General features: G+C 24.8%; 1 protein-coding gene across 3 annotated transcripts in view; it reads right to left on the minus strand.

Moving 5' to 3' along the window:
• Positions 1–19,956, minus strand: part of LOC119677354 (cyclin G) — a 37,405-nt gene extending 17,449 nt beyond the window's left edge. The window contains exon 1 of one of the 3 annotated variants that reach the window (XM_038088659.1): positions 19,822–19,956. The gene's annotated coding sequence lies outside the window, so the exon portion shown is untranslated. Of the gene's footprint in view, positions 1–4,417; positions 4,488–15,525; positions 16,007–19,821 lie in introns of those variants that run through there. The other 2 variants (XM_038088658.1, XM_038088660.1) reach the window with 2 other exon arrangements.
• Positions 19,957–21,261: the final 1,305 nt, after the last annotated feature.

A 21,261-nucleotide genomic window follows, 5' to 3' on the forward strand; every position in this document is an offset into this window, starting at 1 on the left:
CATAGATGAACAAAACAAAATAAAAATAAACTAATACGAAAAACAACAAAAACACACTAAACAAAGAACTCGCTACTTCTGGCACTGTTTGAGCTGTCAATTTGCAAGTTTTTTATTAGACACGTTTAGGTTTTGTTGTTGTTTTACTTTGCGTTAATATTTACGAACATGATTCGAGGTTTTATGTGCTGCTAATTCTATACACATATCTTTCTATATACATAACATTATTTATCATGTGAACATATATTTTATATAAAGCTGCAGCTGCTGCTGAGCTTAATTTAAAAAGCTTGAAATTAATACAAGAAAAAAAATTAAGTAAGGGGGAACAGTAATAGGTGCTACACTATGTGCTAAAACTACACATTTTAGGCCGTGTGCGAGTTCGAGTAAATTGAGGTAAATTAAATTGAAATTTCCTAGGAATTTTTTGCACTGCACTTATGTAGATATTTATTTATTATTTTTGGTTAAAAGTTTACAAATTTATTTATTAAACATATTTTAAAATTTTCACAACGGTAATAACTAATTTACATAATTTTTATCTAATTTACCCTACTCGAAATTTTGGTAAATGCCAACATTCACTGCCATACCGACATAATTTACTGTTTCCCTCAATTTACCATCAATTTACTCGAACTCGCACAGGGCCTTACTCTTGTTTAGAATAAATTTAAAAAACTCAGTATAAATTTTTAAGTAAAAAACCTTATGTAGCGTACATTTTGTTTAAAAAATACACTCCCTCCTCCAAATGTTATGTCTGTATGTTTGTTTGACTATGAATTTAGATTGCAATAAGCTGAGCAAATATACAGAAAAGTTTTGTAGAAACTAAAACAGTTTCTATTGGTGACCAATTTTGTTATTTTGGCAACTAAAAAAAAATTGTTTTTATTTTTTACTTTTTTTTCCAGCAATATTTTTATATTAGCAAAAAAAATTTCTCTTTTTTACCTTTTTTGCATAAAAATATATGACAAAAATATGCACGCAATAAAAACAAACATTAACAAACTATGGAACGTGCAATATTTATGTTGACAAATTTAAAATTGTTTATTGTACAAATTTTTTGTTTGTAAATTTTTAAAAACAACAACAACAAACAAACAACACACGCCTCAACGTTTTACTACTTTTTGTTTTTTGTTTTTTAAATAAAATGTATGTATGTTGTAAGGTTGTGAATATTTTTTAAATGAGGTTAAACAATACAAGAGTATATATGGAAATTCATATAACCAAAATCTTAAACGAAGTACACAAAACACTTGCAACAAAAGAGAAAACGTCGTAATTGAAGAAGCGCTTTTTTTTAATAATTTAGTTTGTAAATATTATTTATTAAAAATAAAAAATGAAAGTAAATTTTTAAGTTGCATGTTTTTTTTTTAAAAAGTAAATAAAAATACAAGAAAGTCTCTTCTTTGTTATTATTGAAATAAGTTAAGTACATATTTCATGTTATTTATTTTAAAAGCACTTTACCGCCTTAAAAATTCTATATACAGTTTGTCAAGAAAGTGTTTTGACAAAGCAAAAAATTTGTATTTTTTGTTTTTATTTCCGAAAATATTAGTTATTATTTTTTATTTCGATCTTTTTTTTACACATTATGCTTACGCAACATATTTAATCTTAAAATAAGACAAAAAACTTATTCATTTAATGTTACAACAACAATAAAAATAACGAAAATAAAAAAAACTTAAAAATACTAGTGTCAAGAAAGTGTTTTTACAAATGAAATAAACGGTTGTTTTCACTTTACAGTGATATTAAATAAGTATATTTATATAAATTAATATTTTGTTGGACCTCCTTTTGAGTCTATTACGGCTTGCAGTCTTCTATTCATTGAATTTATCAGCTTGGGCACATCATAATTAATGGGTATTTTAGACCACTCCTGTAAAATAGCTGCCTTTAGCTGTGATAGAGTTTTTGGGTGTTGTTTAGCTACTTTTTTTTTTAAATAAGCCCACAAATTTTCAATGGGGTTTAGATCTGGGCTCTGAGCAGGCGTATCGATGACTTTGTTGCAGTTAAATAGTAGCCACATCTTCACCATATGCGCCTTATGTTTGGGATCATTGTCTTGATAAAATTTAAACTTTGGCTTATTGCCTTGAATGAAGCCAAATTTATTTGCGCTGCTGATTAAATGATTGCGCAATATATTTAAATATCCTTTTGCATCCATTGTATTTTCAATAAATACAAGATCTCCAACGCCCTTGGTGGAAATACATCCCCAAATCATAATTGAAAGTTTGCCAAATTTTACAGTAGGAACTATATTTCTGTTTTCCAGCGCTTTTAATGGCTTTCTCCATACTCTACTAGGTCCATCATTATAATATAGCATCATTTTAGTTTCGTCACAAAATATGACGTCATCCCAATAATCATTTGGCTTACTTATATGCAATATTGAGAAAGACAAGCGTTTTTTAATATTTTCTGTCGATAGCAGTGGTTTTTTACGTGCAACTCTTGATGTATAATCATTTTTTTTCAGAACTTGCCGCATTGTTTCATGAGAAACAGTAACACCACTTTCTTCCTTAAGTTCATGCGCAAGGGTTCTGATCGAAATTCGTGGATTTTCATCTACTTTTCTTAATAAAGATCGAATATTTCGATCTGATAACTTTCGAGGACGGCCAGTTACTTCATTTGGTTGCAATCTTCCTTCATCTTCTGCACGTTTTATGATATTATAAATGGTTTGTCGACTTAAACAAAACATTTCGGATAGCTCACTGATGGTTTTTCCATCATAATAGTTGTAATAGACCATCTGTACTATATTAAACGAAACTCTTTTACCTGGCATCTTAATAATTTCAATAAGCACAATTTACCTACCACCCACGAAGATTAAACGCAACTAAATTACTATTTTTAATTGCTATTTGAACAAACAAATGCATTAAACATACGTCAGCATCATTTGAATAACGGTAAATGCATTTCTTAGTTCGAATTAGGAATAAATAAATAATGTAAAAACACTTTCTTGACACTAGTATTTTTAAGTTTTTTTTATTTTCGTTATTTTTATTGTTGTTGTAACATTAAATGAATAAGTTTTTTGTCTTATTTTAAGATTAAATATATTGCGTAAGCATAATGTGTAAAAAAAAGATCGAAATAAAAAATAATAACTTATATTTTCGGAAATAAAAACAAAAAATACAAATTTTTTGCTTTGTCAAAACACTTTCTTGACAAACTGTATCTATACGATATATCTCTTCGATAAAGTATAAGATAATATTAATATTGACATAATTTAGTTTGATAATATTTTTATCAATTAAGGAGAGCGAGTAAAGGAATTAATATTTTGCGTTTTAAAAATTTTTCATTTAATTTAAATAAGAAATCATGCTTTCTTAACATTTTGTTGTTGTTGTTGTTGTTTCTTTCCGTTAAGTTCTTTGCTTGTATTTATAGATAATATTGTGAATGTGTTTGTGCTAAAAATTATTAAGCTTTCTTTTGAGACAATTTGGCACTCGTTAATGATTTTGTTTTTCAATATACAATTTTTTTTTATATTGCGTTAGTTGTTTTTGTTGTTGTTGCTTAATCGTCGTGGAGTAGACGTTCAAATAAAGTGTGTAAGAGCCATACAAACTACAAAAACGTATGTTCATGACTTTGATATTTAATTTTTTTTCTTTACTGGTTATTTTGCCAGAAACCAATTATTGATTGTTTTTCATATTCTTCTTTCATATAATTGATTTGAAGGTCAGCTATGACGATTCATTTATTTTAAAACTTTATTTCTCTACTGGTAATTACTGCTAGTCTGAAGTATTCAAAGATATCTTTAAAAAGGCTTCTTTGCATGCATTATTAGACTATACACACATATCCGGCTATTGTATTTAGTTCAAGTGTAAAAAAAAAAAAGAATTAAAAAAACAAACTATTAAAAAAAACAAACTATTTAATAAAAAAACGATTTACAAACAAAAAAAAATTATTTAAAAAAAAAATCTATTTAAAAAAATCTATTTAAAGAAAAAAATAGTTTAAAAAAACGATATGAAAAACGTTTAAAAAAAAACGATTAAAATAAAACCATTTAGAAAAAAAACACTAAAAAATCAGTTATGTATTTAAAAACAAAAAATTTTTAATTTGATATTAGTTATAAACATATAATAAACTATAACATTAAATATGTCTTAATAAAATTATTATAAAAATTAATTGTTTATTTATAGTTATTAAACTAGGCTTTTTTTTTGTTAAGCCTTTTTTGATAATAGATTTTAATATATATGAAAAAAAAATTAAAGCTAAAATCTAAAAGATTTTACAAAATCTTAATATTAAACGTTTATGAATTTAACAAAATTATTAAAAAAAAAAAAAATAACGTCACCTCCTTTTATATTTGAAATGATTTTTTTTGTCTTTACTTCCTTCTTGTCAATGTTCTTCAGTTAATATGTAAAAGAAAAAAACTACTGATTCACGCTTATTTTTAAGTAATTTACGCAGCCACATTATAATTTAGCTACCGTAAGCAAAGCTCCGCCATTTTATACACAAAAACAAAAGAAAGCTCTTCTCAATGTTAAAGCAACAACAACAACAACAACAACAACAACAACAACAACACTATAAACACTAATGGCTATGATAAAGCAGAAGAAGCAGCAACAACAATCCCATCTCATCAAAACTGCCAAAAACAAATCAAAAACAAAATACTATAAGTTTTACTTTAGCTTAAAGGCTAACCCAAAAGCTCATCTGTCTGTTTATCGTTTTTTGTTTTGGTTTTTGAATTTCTTTGCAAATGAAAAACTAGGTCAAATGTATTTAATGCATTAAGGCAAAATAACATTGTAGCTGGGCTGGCTGCATAAAATTGTAGACTTATTGTCTTTACATATATTATTAATATGAGAAGAAAAAAAATGAAAAAAAAAAAATAATAAAAAAAGATTTTCATAATAAATTAAAAACAAAAAAATCAATATGAACGCTTGAAGAGGCAATAACTCTTACACTTGAATTAATTAATTTTTCATATATGAAATTGAGTTGACATTTACTCAATGGCAATAATCAATATAGGTACCATATATTAAAAAGGTGTAAAAACCTAACCATGTTCCTATATACAACCCTTTCAATATTTCATATACATAAATAAGTTGTATATGACTTTGTATATGTTGTAAATATGTAGATTTAAAATTATATTTAAAAAAAATGTTAAAAAATCCAATTTTTTCAGTCAATTAAGGATTTATCTTGGCTTATTTGAATATATGAAGTGCTCTTTATGCCTGGATTTTGAATTAACTTCACAACAGGAAGTAAAGATAATGACCGACGACAACGACGACTGTGCGCCGTGTCTATAAATATAGCACCCCTAATAACGGCAACGACGATGACAAACTCCAAAACGAAGAATATGAAATTTTAGTGAATATGAAAAAAAAAAAATTCCAGCTGGAGGAATAGCCCTCAATTGAAATGCGTAAGCGCATGCCAAGGCTGTTCTGTGGACGAGGGTTGGTTTTTCACTTCAAACGTAGCTATTTTTATGGAATATACGCCGCATATGTATATTTAATATATAAAGTCACACGTGTGGATGGAGTGGCATATCAAATTATTTAGGTATTGTGCAAGGATATTGTGGCTCAGCTCAATTTATTATTTTACGCAGTAGTTTTAAGATTTTACGACTCTAAGGAAAATAAAGATTTTATACATCTGTAAAAGTATAATTCATTTGTAGTAACATAGGTCAAGCATACATGATTTCTTTAGGCTTCAAAAAAATTGGCAAGAATACTGTATATTAACTTCGCAAAGATATGTGACATTTGAAAGGAAAGTGGGTACAAATAAAAATTGATCTCCTATGTATGTTGTGTATATTTATACACTCTAATATAATTTCTAAAAACTTTTTCAAGATTCAAAATGGATTTTAAACCTTCGGTTATGGACTAATAGAGACATAACGCTAGCTAACTTAAGCTAAAGTTTTAAATTAAGCTTAAGAAATACATACAAAATTTATTAAATTATATACTATTTAATAAACACAAAATTATTTATTTTGAAACAGTGTGATATTTTTATGTAATTATTAATAATAACTTTGAATGGTTTTAGCTTATAATGGTGATTTTTTGGATCCACTGGTCCGTTGTTGGATTGCCTTAACTATATAATCTTCAGGCTTTGAATAAATGAAAGCTTGATTTTGATGTATTATTTTAATTGAATATAAAAAAATAGTTTTTAAAAAGTTTAAGAAAAAATGATCAATAAGTAATACAAACACCCAATGTAAAAGACTATTGCAGTTTTAAAATTAAAATAATTAAATTTTATTCTTTGAAAATTCTAAAATATTAATTTATTCTTTATTTTTTTTTTTAAAGTTATTTTAAAATTATTTGAGAAGTTTCTAAAATACTTTATGAAAACATTTTCATGAACCCGGAATTTTAGCCAAAAGAGTTATATACGCTCTTGTTACGCGTAATATTAAAATAGTCTGTAATGGTCTAGTCATGCATTAACATTTTGGACAATTGTTTCAATTGTTCGACAATTAACTTTTAGTTATAAAAGTTTTGACTTTCTCCCTATCCTTTTTTTTCGATCCTTTGATCCCCCTCCCTTTATTCATTTAGAAGATAAAAAATTAATTGTATTATATAGGTATATAATACAGTATAATATAGTTTATATTATATAGACATGTTTTTTAACTTCAAATATTGTATTCTGAACTGCATAACTTAAGAACAAGAAAACGAATACACTCAAAAAAATCAAAAATATTAAAGGTTCTAGAAAATCTCGAGTTGTGATATATAGATTTTGTTTTCAGAAAGGACTTACGTGAGCAAGGGACTTTATTAAAAGAACAAAAATGTCAGCACACATAAGAAAAATATTTTGATATATGATATATCGTCAAAATAATTGAAAGTTCTCAAAAATCATGAGTTTTAATACTGACACTCTATGGACCTAAATAAAATTGAGATATCATTAGCTTTACTTATGATATCTTAATTTCAATTTCTGCTTTTTTATTGATAATTCTATTTCTCTTTTATAAAAAACTTTTTAACATCTTTTTTTCATATAAAACAAATTTATAGTTTTTAAAAACTATTATAAATTAAAGTTTCTGTTCTGTTCTGAATGTGTTGTTAACATCCGTTATTTTATTCAAAAAATAAAATAAAATAAAAAAAACAAAGAAGTACTTCCCCTCTTTAAATGCAAATATTTCTCTGAAAATTTAATATTTGTGAAGAAAATGTTTTACTTTATGCGCACAGGTTTAACAACCTAATAATGACAACCGTGAAGTTTTTGTTGTTAAATATTTATATTTATGTACATAAATAAAAAAAAAATAAATACACATATACGAGTATGTAAATATACATGTACAATACTGAAATAAAGTTCATAGCTCCTTTGAAATTTTAAAACAAAACGGTCGGTCGGTCAATGTACCACATTTTGGAGTGCATGAATTGTTTTTAAAATTACGAATTTCAAATAAATGGATCTACACTATCTTAGACCTGCATTAATTAATAACAAATACTAATAAAAAAAAAGTTATAATAAAAACAATAAATTATTTAAGAACTAGTGTCATAGTATTATTAATTCAATTATTTGCAAATAAGCTGAACTGATTATTTGAATGCATTAAACTAAATTTTGTTTTGTGCAGATATCAGCGTCAATCTTATCGCTTCCTAAACAAAACAAAGCACTTTACGTACATTTCAGTGGTGACTTGCTGAATTTGGGCACGTCAGTCACTAATTTAATGAAAAACTATAATGCTCTGTTTCATATTTTATTTGTCTAAATGATAAGAAAACTGCAAAACTAGCAAATTTAAATACGCCTTCTTCCTATTTCTAGAGATACTATACGAAATATAAATAAAAAAAATGGAACAAAATTGATATGAGTTCAGAGACAAACAAAAAGTAAACGTACGATTATTATAAAATTTTTAGTGCAATTGATAAGGTCTAGAGTCCATTCAAAATTATATGCAATAATATGTTAACTCGAACATTACTATATTCGGTATAAATACATTTTTTGATATAGTATTTATAGATAAAAACATTTATAGTCTATAATATTTATAGATAAAAACATTTGTATATAGAAAATATTTTATTATTGCAGTATTAAGATGTGAAATAATTGAAAAAAAATAATTAAACCATAACTATATCTTAATTTGTTGAACTATTAGCTTAAAATGGTATTAAAAGACAAAAATATGAATAATAAAAGACTGTAGAAGTCTTCAAAATGTTTTTAAAAAGTAATTAAATTAGAAAAAAAAAATTTAGACATTATATCACAAATTTTCATATTTTTCTTATGTTTTATGAAATACAATTTAAATAAAATCACAAATAACACAGCACAAATAAAAATAAAAAGTAAGTACTCAACGTAGTTAAATATAATGTAAGCAGCCAAAGTGCCAGTTCACTGCATCAAAAAACGTATAAAAAACACAATACTCTAAGATTGAGAGAAGAGCAACACAATATTACAAAAAGCCTTTATAGAAAGTATTTAAGTAAATATTTTTAATGTTATAAGATATAAATAGATACTGAAGATAAGTAATGACTTATTAAGATAAGCGAAAAGAACTAAAAATAAATTATTTAAATTATTTTTAAATATTTCTTTTAAAGAAAACAGTCACACCATAACTGTAAAAATCATCTAATATTGCACACGTAGCGCGTTGACGTTGAACGCTCTAGAACAATGTCGCCAAGGACTATAAAAAAGGTTACCATTGTTGTGTATTGAAATAAACTATTTTATTCATACCAGCGTTATAAAACTACACTATCACCAATTTACGTACAATAGTCCTTGAGTTTAAAGAGGACATTCTATTGAAACTACATATCACCTGTTTACTTTGAACGTTTTTTTAACCTTTAACACCCTAGTAACCACGACAATACATAACAACAAGTTTGTTTGTTGATTGAGTCAGATAAAATCAAATTTACTGATTTAAAAAGAAAAAAAAACCATAATTATAGTTAAAATTATTTATTAATAGTTTTTAAGAATTGAAATTTATTAAATAAAGTGTCTGTCTTTGGGTATCGCAACACTTTAAACAGTATAAAGATTAATTATAATTAATTTTATTTAATAAAAATCGCATCATTATAACATAAGTACTTAAAAGCTAAGAAAATTTTTTATAGTATAAAATAATAAAAGTCATATCAGAAGCATAAAAAAATATAAATATATGGGTTCAATTATAATATACAGTATGCAAATGTATGAAGAAGGGAATACTGAAATCATCTTAATACAAATTAAGATTAAGAAAGATTTCAAGATAGATTAATGATGAACTTTAGAATCAGATTGCTGATAAATTATAATATAATATTATAATAAGACCAATATACGTATTGAACTATAGTGTAAGATTCCTGATCACAACAAAGTAAATATCATAATTATAATCATTTCTTAATATAAAATTATCATAATTACTTATATTCAATTCGAAACACGTTAAGGAAGGTCTCTATTTTAAACTGTTAATCTTAACAATAATTTCAATTATTTCACTTAGACAAAAAATAAATAATAATAAAATAAATAATAGTAAAATAAGTAATAATAAAATAAATAATTAAATAAATAGTATTAAAATCAATAATGAAATAAATAATAATAATATAAGTAATAATAAAATAAATAATAAAAAAAAATAAAATAAATAAACCAATAAATAATGTTACCTAATGTTACCCTGAATGTTCACGAATAGCCTTGATTGACTGAATATTGGCCCTGATCTTAAACGCCCACCTTGTTGTTTATGTTTATATATGTTTATATATAATACAATTTATTAATGCAAAAATGTTTATCTAAAAATTGTATTTGGCACTCATTAGAATAGAAAACATAAACTACTAAAATAATTATATGTGGTGATATTCGCTTCATTGAATAATTATAGATATTAGCTCACACTTGTCAACTAATTAATTTACAAAATTATGAAAAAATATGTAAAAATTATAAACAAAAGAAAAACGGAAAATAAAAAATATTTATAAGTTATAGTTATGAAATATATGTAAAACTAGAAGATAATTAAATGTGTCAATAGTTTTAGAAAAGTGTCAATTGAGGTTGATATAGTGCACCTGGTCTTAGTCTTATAGAATTGCTTTGACGTTCTTAAAACAACTGTCGCTATTTGACGTACTGAAATTTTATATCAGAGATTTTTTTATTTTTAGTAATTTAACTTCTATAAAGTAATATTTCCTCCCTGAAGTTGATCACTGGTTGACAGCACAAAGCCGTCACCACCACCATGGAATATAAACCATTCGTTTTCTATATATACATACATAGGAGTATACATTACGGCAACTGCTGTTAATCATTTTATTATATCCACAGTATGGCACGAGGAAGGTAACATCGTTTAGCTTTTGTAAGGCATCTATCCACACACGTATCTATTGTTTCAATTGGTTTCATTAAGCAAAGGTGCGCAAATAAAAGCTACTCACTCATAGAACTCATATGTTCTATTAAATAAATAAAAAGTTGAGGGTTGAATTAATTTACTGTGACGTTATTTAAATATAAGCAAAGCGAGTTATGAGATTTATAATGCATCAAAGCCAAAATGTGCGCATTTACTTTAAAATGTTTATATATATATACAAGTATATTTCAGTCTACATACTTTGAAGTAATAAATAAGCAAAAGGTGACAAATTTCGGTTGGGAAATTACCAAACTTGCGATTACCAGCAAGAAACTTAAAACTAACATATTGCAAGTACAGGAATTACGAAAAAAAAGAAAAAGAAAAAACAATCTGTGAAATACTAAAACAGCTGACATGAGCAGGTAGGACGGTAGGACAGACAACAGATAGTATCTTTGCGACGCTCAAATTACACTTGAAATATAATTTTATAAGGTTTACGTAAATTATGCTTCACATAAAAAGTAAAACGACCAGGAAATCGTGATTAAAAATAAATTAGTACATACATTATATTAACAGTAATAACAAAAATCTAAATAGAAATCAAATATAAAACAGGCATTATACATTACATTATATATCACAGTACAAATACATAATCATAAACAATTTTTATGTAAGTAAAAAAGAAAATCTACAAAAATAAATCTCTGTATTTTAGTACCTACTGCGCGAATTTATTTTGGTATCTATCTTTCGGGTTTTGTAAACAATGAAAGGTTCTTGAAGCGAATCTCAAACTTCTAAATTGATTTTTTCTTATCAAAGAAAAAATAAATAGAAATATTTATGTTTAAATTGAAGTTCGTTATTTATTTAGAAATAATTATATTCTCAAAATAGACACGAGCAGTATTGTTTGTAAACAATACAACTTAGCAACGAAATGCATTATAAGCAATAAATTATACACAAATTTTTATATATAGACACATAAGGGTAAATATATTAACGTTTCCTTTAGTTTAAAGTTGGAAAAAAAATAACTTTAATAAAAAAAAAACTGATTCTCAAGATTAAAGTTAATAGTGAGAGATCACGTTTTATACATAAATTATAGGTAAATTATCGAAACAAAGGATATATTAAGGTCATAGTGTTTTTGTTCAAGAATTCTGCACTTATTATTTATAATAAATATCTATTATCAAACAGAACAACGATAATAAAATCAAAACGATTACATTAAAAGCAATATATTGAAATTTAGACATTTTATAATCATATTATAGCATAATTAAATTAAATTTTATAATCATATTATATCATAATTATATTATATAATAATTATGAAATTAAAACAATTATACGAAAAGTAATATAATAGAATAAATTATAAAAAAATTTTGCTCTGCCAGTCAAGCAATAAAATGTTATATTTTGTCCTAAAAATCGCAATTTGTTCCTAACTTCTTCATATCAACTTAACAAGACTTAAGTGATCGTTCAAAAAAACTGCAACTTAAAAAATATTTGCACTTAATTATAAGCGCTTAATTATTTTATTTTATTTGAAAAGATCGGTTATTGTCTGTTATCTAGACATATTGTTCAGACGGACATTAATATATCCCTCTGTCTGGTCATGCTGATTAAGGTTACTCGTATGTATGGTATATGTGGTCTTCAATGCATTGAAAAAATAGAAACAAACCCAATTGACCTTTTATTTATAGCAATTTAAAGGCTAGGATTAAACTACAATGTGTTTCACAAGAAATTATCTTTAATTTCGGGACATTTTTTTTTGCATCTAATCATTATGCAGTGGCCTGTGTTGAGTTAAAAGATCAGTGAATAGATTTCGTAACTTTGCAAACAAAATAGATGAATACTTGTGTAGAGAAATAGAAAGATTACACAAAAGAAAAGAAAAGTAAAGAAAATAAAAAAAAAACGAAATAAACAATTAACACAAAAAATAAAAAGCGCGCCAACGCCTTTTCATCTTAAAAAAAAATCAAAATGACCTCTAAGGTGTTACATTTTTGTATATAAATTATTTAAAAGGTTATTGTCATCATTTTAAAAATATTTTCAAATGAGTTGTATAGAAAAACATTTTAATTTTGCTAAATAACAAACATCTTAGAATGTAGATAAAGATACATATTTGTATAAATATATATAAACAAAATAAAGGTGAAAAAATTATTAATGAAGGTTAATATAAAAAAACAAAATATATTAAAAATATATAATAAATAAATAAAAATAATAATAAATTAATTGAATAGAAAAAAGTAAATAAATAATTAAAAAAATAAATAAATAATTAAAAAAATAAATAAATAATTAAAAAATAAATAAACAATTAAAAAAATAAATAAATATAAAATTAAATTTAAAACAATGTTATAAAGAAAATATTTAAAAAAATTTTATAAAGACTTGCAGCCTCAAAAAATTATTTACGAATAATTAAATACAAGAATTATTTCCAAGACCACTGATCATGGGTATTTGGTAATACTCGAAACAGCTGTATGGTCAGCCAAAAATTCAATTAATTTAAATAATATAAAATAAATTTTTGTTGTTGTCGTTCACTACTGTTCGAAAAATCTCTATATAATTATTACTACATTTATTATAAAAGAAATGTAAAAATTATATTATATTATTATATAAAAATTGGAATGCAGAGAATAAATAAGTAAATACCGCTTTTTACTAATAGCTAAAATTTAAAATAAAATTTAAATATTTAAAATGAGAAGAAAATAAAAATTATTTAAAACGGTTTTTATTCAAACATTTTCTTTAAACAATTGATATTACGTAAATTATTTTGCACAAAATTAGAAAAAAAAACATCTAAATTAATTCGGAAGTAGACAAAAGCAAACTCAAAACAAAATGTTTAAATATTTATATTTGTAAATGTTTGTGTTTTTATGAAAATGTATATTATTTATTTATATTTTTGTTTGTGTTGTGCTGCTGCATACATAGTTTGAATTGTCAATTAGTTTATAACCCTCAAAAATTTTAAAATAGTAGAAAAAAAAAAAAGAGTAGGTTATGTTGACATTTTTGACCTACAAAAGTTTAAACAATAATTTTAGTATGTAAACAATAATCGAATATAAAATAATGTAATACATAAAAAAACAAATATTTGAAAAGTAAATAGAAACAAAGATTTTTAATTTTAAACAAAGATTTTAATGAAATATATACATTACTAGACACTAGATTAAACACTAGAAAATATATTTCCTTCCAATTGTTATAAATTGAAAATAAATGGAGAATGAAGTTTTCGATAGCGAAATTAGGCTATTTATATATTCCTTGCGTTAAAATTTGATCCATCATATGTAATTAAAATTTATTAAAAAATATATTTTTTAATACCATCTCTCCTGATTTTTTAATTTTTTTTAAATAAGATAACTATTATAAGATGGGACTACTCTTAAGAGGGATATATATATTTTTATTTTTATTAAAAAAATGTTCATATGAAGCTTGCTTTCTTTTTACAATGAATTCTATAGAAAATGTACTATGGATCCTCGACCAAGCCATATAATTCAAACATTGCTTTCTCATAGTTGCTAAACTTTTAAAAAATATTTGTTTAAAAAGCCCACATACTTTTTTTTAAAGTTTTGAATTCTTATGTGCTCGATTATTATGTACAACATTATATTGTCTTATCATATAAATTGATGTAGTGGTACTTATTTATAACAAATTCAAATACAAATGGAGAGGTACAGTACAACTTTAGGGCGCTAAACAGACTGTACCCTAACTGAGGCAGGCAAAGAGACCAAAACAATTTTTCTAATGGCATTTATTATAAAAAAGCTTCGGACAAAATAAAAAAAAATCCGATACACTATAAAATACTTTGTTGCTGTAATTAAATATTTTAAATTGTTTATTTCAAAACTTTGTTTAACCAATTGAAAACAGAACATAAAACTGATTAAAAATTTAAATTTATTTATAAATAATAAAAATAGAAGTCTCCAAAATGTTAGTTGATTTTCTAAAAGACACTACAATTTCAGTTCGACTATAACCCTTTGCAATAAGATTAAGTAAACAAGTTTTATAATGAATTACTAAACTTTTAACATAAAAAATAAATTTAATATATAATTTTATTTTCTTAAATAAATATTTTTAAATTACTTTAAAATACAATAATAATTGTCTGACGCAATTCTCTAAAAACCTGATTAAAAAATAAACTGTTATTGTATGCGTACGTACGTATACGACTCTGTGCATTATTTGTATTTGTCAAACAAGAATACAAAAGCATAAGAACAACTTGGAAACGAAACAATAAAAAGAGTAATACTTTATTTATTGTTTATTATGCTTTATATAAATAAATAAAACTGTATTGAAAAAATATTTTATTTCTTCTGATTATTGTGTATTTTAGTTAAAAGATATATATTTATTACATTTCCAGATTATTTAAATTAATGCACTTTGTACTCAGAATATAAGGATAGAGGTGTAAAGAAGCAACATAAAAATCAGCAGTTTCATACACGTACACAAATTTATACTGTTAGATATATGTATGAATGTATGTATGAAAGCATAGATGGTAAAAATTTCAATTTGAAGGCAAAAAAAAGCCTAACATTAACACCTACATTTAACATTAAAACAAAAATTTATATTATTTCCATAAAAATGAAAATAAACTTTAGTTTTAATAAAACCCACTGTTATTTCATTAATTTTTGTAATATTACATTTTTTGAGATATTTTTAGTTTATCAACATTTTAGAGCTCAGAAAAATTTCTCTACGTTTTTTATTTGTTAAACGTACAAAGCAGCAAAATTTTCGAAAAACAAATTTAATTTATTAAAAATAAAAACAAATAAAATTACAAAAAAAAAAGTTGTGCTTACATTTTGACAGCCATTTTTGTATTGCGCAGGAATGTTTACTTTCAGCAGATTTTATTGTATTGCACGAATGGTGATTTAAATTTATTAAAATGATTTATACTATAAATTATTGGCCATTAAGTCTAATTTTTAACTAATTTGTACTTTTTAAAGTTATCACAAAATTGAGAATAAAAAGAAATGCAGTTTAAAATTCCATTTGTTTTGTTTGTTTTTGGAAATTATTTTCCACTTTCAGTTTGCTTTTTTAGCGTTTATTTTTTTTCAAGTGAACATTTTTTAATCGATTTTCTTATTCCATTTTATTTACTTTTTATTAATTTATTAAAACATTTTAATGCTTTATTAAAAATATATTATGATTCTTATATTTTATTTAAAAAAACTTGAATTGCAAATATTTCTTTTTTTTTTTACTTTACTACTTTAAGCAGCGACTTCTATATAAAACGTACTACTTGTATTCTGAATTGTCAAATGTAAACTGAATACATTTCTACCCCGATCTTGTTCATGAAGTATAGCGAAACAAGTATAAAAGAGCAAAACAAAGTGAAAATCTGAAAATCCAACAACAACAAAGCTACAAACACTAATTTCACTACAGGTATATTTTGAATTTGAAACAAATATGGCTGCCACTTACATACAATGGCAAAATTTCAGTTTGTTTTCGTTTCATTTTTAATATGGAACAAGTTGTTTTTATTTCTGTAGGTATATTTATGTTGTTGCTACGCTTTTAACACTGTAACCAATTCAAAGCCACAGGAGTGAATTTTACAGTTGAAAATAATGTCGCCCTAACCAATATATAATTATTCGCATTTTAATGTTTTTTTCCTCCTGTATGTAAAATCAAAATTACATGCAATTTTCTCCTTATAAATACTTTACAAAAAATTTTGTATTGAGTTATAATTTTTAGTTGGGTTTTTATTAAAGAAATGTAATCGATAATACAGTCTCAGGTTGATGAATTCATTATATATTAAGGAGTTTTTTAAATAAAATTTATTAATATAATATATAAACAAACAGCACGAATGAAGTCCCTCTAAGGGATGAACTTTTTTTTATATCAAGAGTAGTATAAATTTCAACCATTCTACTTGCTTAATAAACAGATTTATATATTTCTCAACCTTCTGAGAGACTTAAATCTATTTATTAAATATAGAAATAAGTATGTTAATCATTCACTATCAATGATTCAATTTGTATATATATATTTTGTACCATATTTAAAAAGCGAAGTACATTCAGAGTAGCTCGAAGTATCATTTTGCATAGGATAATTTGCACTCTAAACCCTGTTGCACTATATTTAGTTTGAATTATAGAAAATTCGAGTTATGGAAGTTTGACTGTACTTCCATGACCTTCACAATATCAGCCATGCAATTACCAATTTTTGTGATGAAATCATGTATATTGATTTATTTCAAAGCCATGCAAGGATAGCTTCTGCAAGTTAGTACGTATTCACAGCAAAGAAGAGAAAATAAATCAGTTTTGTGATAAAACTAAATAAACTGAATTTTTTTGCAAAACCAAAATCTGTCAGCGAATTTGTAATCGCAAATGGAATTTTGTCATCGCGCCAAGTAGCACGTAGAATTCAGTTACATACGCAACAGCTGTTCTGCAGTGTGAAATTTTTTATTACAAAAAGTAAAAGAAAGTAAAGAACACAAAAAAAATGTATAATGAAAGCATATTATATAATAATTTTATTATTCAATTATATATGCTGTATATGCAATAAACCCGAATATAGTAGAGATCGATCACATGACTATAGCTATAGACATTAATTGTTAAATTTACAAAATTTAATTATTAAAAAAATGTTAGTAATGAGTTCTAAATCGAAAAATTTTAATTATATTTAAAAGTTAGTTTTAGTTAAATTTAATTTAATTTAAATTTAGTAATAAAAGTATAGTAATGAACTTTAAATTAAAAGTTTACAAATATAAAAACTGTTAAATTGGTTAAATATTGTATTGGGTTAAAGATAAAACTGCTATAATAACTGATATAATGTACATATTTCAATCGATAAAATCTAAACAATTTTTATAACTTATTTGTTCTATGAATTATAATCTATCTTAATTCAATTTTAGAAAAATATATTAATAAGTGAAAATAATTATTTTTCACGAACTTAAGCCTAAACTTTCAAATTTAAATCTGAGCTAATATTATTTTAACTTGACAGATATAATCTACATATATCCTTTAAATGATTTAATTATTCTCTGAATGTAAACACCAACTTTTGATTGCATATTAACATCTTATATTATTTATCGAACTAAAATAATATTGCAATTCATTTTATTAAATATAAACCATAGACATAAGATGACTTATTTAGTTTTATTTGAAGAATTATCCCTTGGCACAGTTATTGTGATGACATAACTCATATATGTTATGATTCATATGCAATACTATGAAATATTTAGATCTGAATTTTGACAATAAATTCATTTGGAAATACCATATGAAGAAGGTAATTTTTACACAAACTTTAAAACAATTTTGCCCACTATTCAAAAGCAAAAAACCTGATATATAGAATGTTCACATATAATCATATTAACAGATCAGCTTTGGTGTATAATTTTTTCGCCTTTAGTAAAACAGTTAAAATGTAAAAATTCGAACAAAGTACACTAAAAAATATACTGAACATTTCCTGGTATGTCAAAAACTCTGATATGCGTATTAACATCATTACTAAGTACATAAAAGTTTAAGCTATTCAGAAAATATAGATAGTCATTAAAACAATTCTTAAACTCCGTCATCACATAGGAACTCAAATGATGGAAGAGAGATTTGCTAACATACGTACTATTATACTTTAAACAAGAAAAAGAGGTTTTAACAATTAAATTGAAGAATTAGATAGCCAGGTTCATTCACTGTTGATCAAATAAGTCAAATTGAGAAGTATAAATAAATACTAGACCTATCTTATATCTATTACTTACGAAAATGAATATGGTAAGTACCTTAACTTGTTTGCTTGAATATTAGCCATTTAATACACCTACACTTGCTTTCATGGTTCCATTAAATGGTTGAAACTAAATACCGGAACCATATGTCTTCACAAAAATTAGTTAGTACAAGACAAGCATTACTTTGACTATAGACTGGAATACGCAGTCTATAGGCTTCTAGAACTGGAAAATCATGGGAAGAAGTGAAAGCAGTTGCATCCAACAGAACAGAATGAAAGAATCTAATTGTTGCCCTTTTCTTTTCATAGGATCTACGGGAACTAATATAAACTTTAATAACAATGCTCAAATATCGTTCACCACTCCTGTCGGAGATATTTTGAGATACAGAAATTGAGTTTCAACAATTCAATTACATTGACTCCCCCACAACACCTATATCTTGAGTCCCATCCAATCATTCAATCAATTATAAACCATTTAATAGAAACACTGTAGCAACAATTTTAAATATAATAAAGTCACTAAGACATCAGCCAACATATTTCAACAGTACTCTACACCCAAAGTAGATGTACTTTACGAAAACCAATTAATATAATCTGATAATGCAATAGAATAGTGTATATTTTTTTGATTTATTATAATTGTATAAAATTCGCTAATTCGCTAATGTATTAGTCGATTAAATTAATTCTAATAATTAAACCTCTATTAACTATGGACTGTATTATATAAACAATTAAATTCAAGTTCAGGCCCATGAAGACCAATTAAAAATAGTTTATTTAAATTTTATTTATACATACATTTTTATATATAAGTATATATAAATTTGTATAAACATGAATGGGACGTATGGGCAGATCGTAAGAGACTCATACTTTGGATGGTATGAAACGATCGGACAGACACACACATACACAAAAATATGGTACTTCTCACATGCGTATTGAATTTACGCAATTGTGAGATATCTTATCTTTAGACTATTTCACAATATCCTAATTATTATAATTCCTGACATATATTACAAGGTTCAACTGCAAGTATTCATCTATCTATGCAATTTTATCTAATTAACACTTGTTGTCAAGTGAAATATTGATACTCTTCACCTCTTCATTAGCGTAAATGACGCACTGAAGTGCGGTACGCTTTTGACATTCTGCTCTATTCAATTCGGTTTCAATCTCGTTCAACCACAGCACCAACTTCACTAAATTAATTATTTATACTAATTCTGATATTTAAAATACTTTCACTTTTAATTTTGTAATTTCTACTAGTTAGTATTGAAATATATCTCACTTACCCGGATGCTTCTGTGTTTAGATTCAGATTTTTGTCTTTTTTTGATGTGTAGAACGAAAAGAAATATTCTCAACACGAATTGAACAAAAACTATGACATGGAAACTTTTGCTGCTTCTTGAAGTTTCTGACAGCACTTAAGTTAGTTGCGATTCCCTGTAAATATTAGAAAGTTTTCAATTTGACAATCATGCTGAATAAGTATTGTTTTTAAATATCCAACCATAAACTGTTTTTAACGTATATAAGTTACTAATACATAATTATTGTCTATTGTATAAATGTTTTTTGTGTTAATATAATTTATATTGTATTTTTGTTTTTATTTAAGTAAATATTAAATTTAAAATCGAAAGCTTTAAGACGGTTACATGAAAAATGCTTTAGGCCGCGTGCGAGTTAAGTAAATTGAAAATTATGTCGGTATGTCAGCGAATGTTGGTATTTACCAGAAATTCGAGTAGGGTAAATTAGGTAAAAATTAGATAAATTAGATATGAAAATTGTGACAATTTTATAAGATGTTTAAATAAATGAATAAATTTGGCAAAAAAAAACAGAAAAAAAATAAATAAGTGTAATACGGCATTTACACTGGCCGCAAATGGCTCATTTTGGTCAAAAATCGAAAATGAGAAGAGAATGGCTCATTCTTGCATATCAAAAAATTTTATTTTTAATTCATTTTAGAGATTTTAAACTTTTTAAACAAATCAAAGTAAGCATGAATAAATTTTAAATTTTTAATATAAATGTATATGGATACCAAAAAATAAAAAATTAATTAAAAAGACATTATCCAGTGGGCCAAATTGTGAATCCAAACCTTCCTTGAGTCCACTTGAACACACACAAAAAACTTCATCAAAATCGGTTCAGCCGTTTAGGAGGAGTTCACTGTCAACACACGTACAGAAGAATTATATATATAAGATATATATATATATTGTAATATATATGTATATATATAACATAAAATATGTGTTTTATAATGCGATAATATTGTATAATGGAATATATACAAAATATGGTCAAAAATAAATTGATTTTTATTGCTATTCAAAATTTTAATTAATAACAAAAAGTGCACTTTCTAATGTTTAATTTTACTATTGATTAATTAATTGTTTTTATTTCAGTTATATTTTTTATATGATTATATTCTTAAAACTATTTTCTATTGAGAAGTTAATTTTATTAAAAATTCATGAGAAATTTTATTTTATGTTTGAAATTAAAACAGTATTTCATAAATCAATTTTTAAGCTAAAAAAATTTTTAGTAATTAATCCCAAAGCCAAAAAAATTATCTCATATTTCCAAAGGTTGATGATGGATATATGTATGTAGAAAATGATGTGGAAGTAAGTAATGGTGTGGAGGGGCGATTTAAAGCTAACCCGATGAAAAGTAAATGAATCTTGTCACCTCGCTGGAAAAGA

Source organism: Teleopsis dalmanni, chromosome 2, assembly GCF_002237135.1.
Source record: "Teleopsis dalmanni isolate 2A chromosome 2, ASM223713v2, whole genome shotgun sequence".
Classification (NCBI taxonomy): domain Eukaryota; kingdom Metazoa; phylum Arthropoda; class Insecta; order Diptera; family Diopsidae; genus Teleopsis; species Teleopsis dalmanni.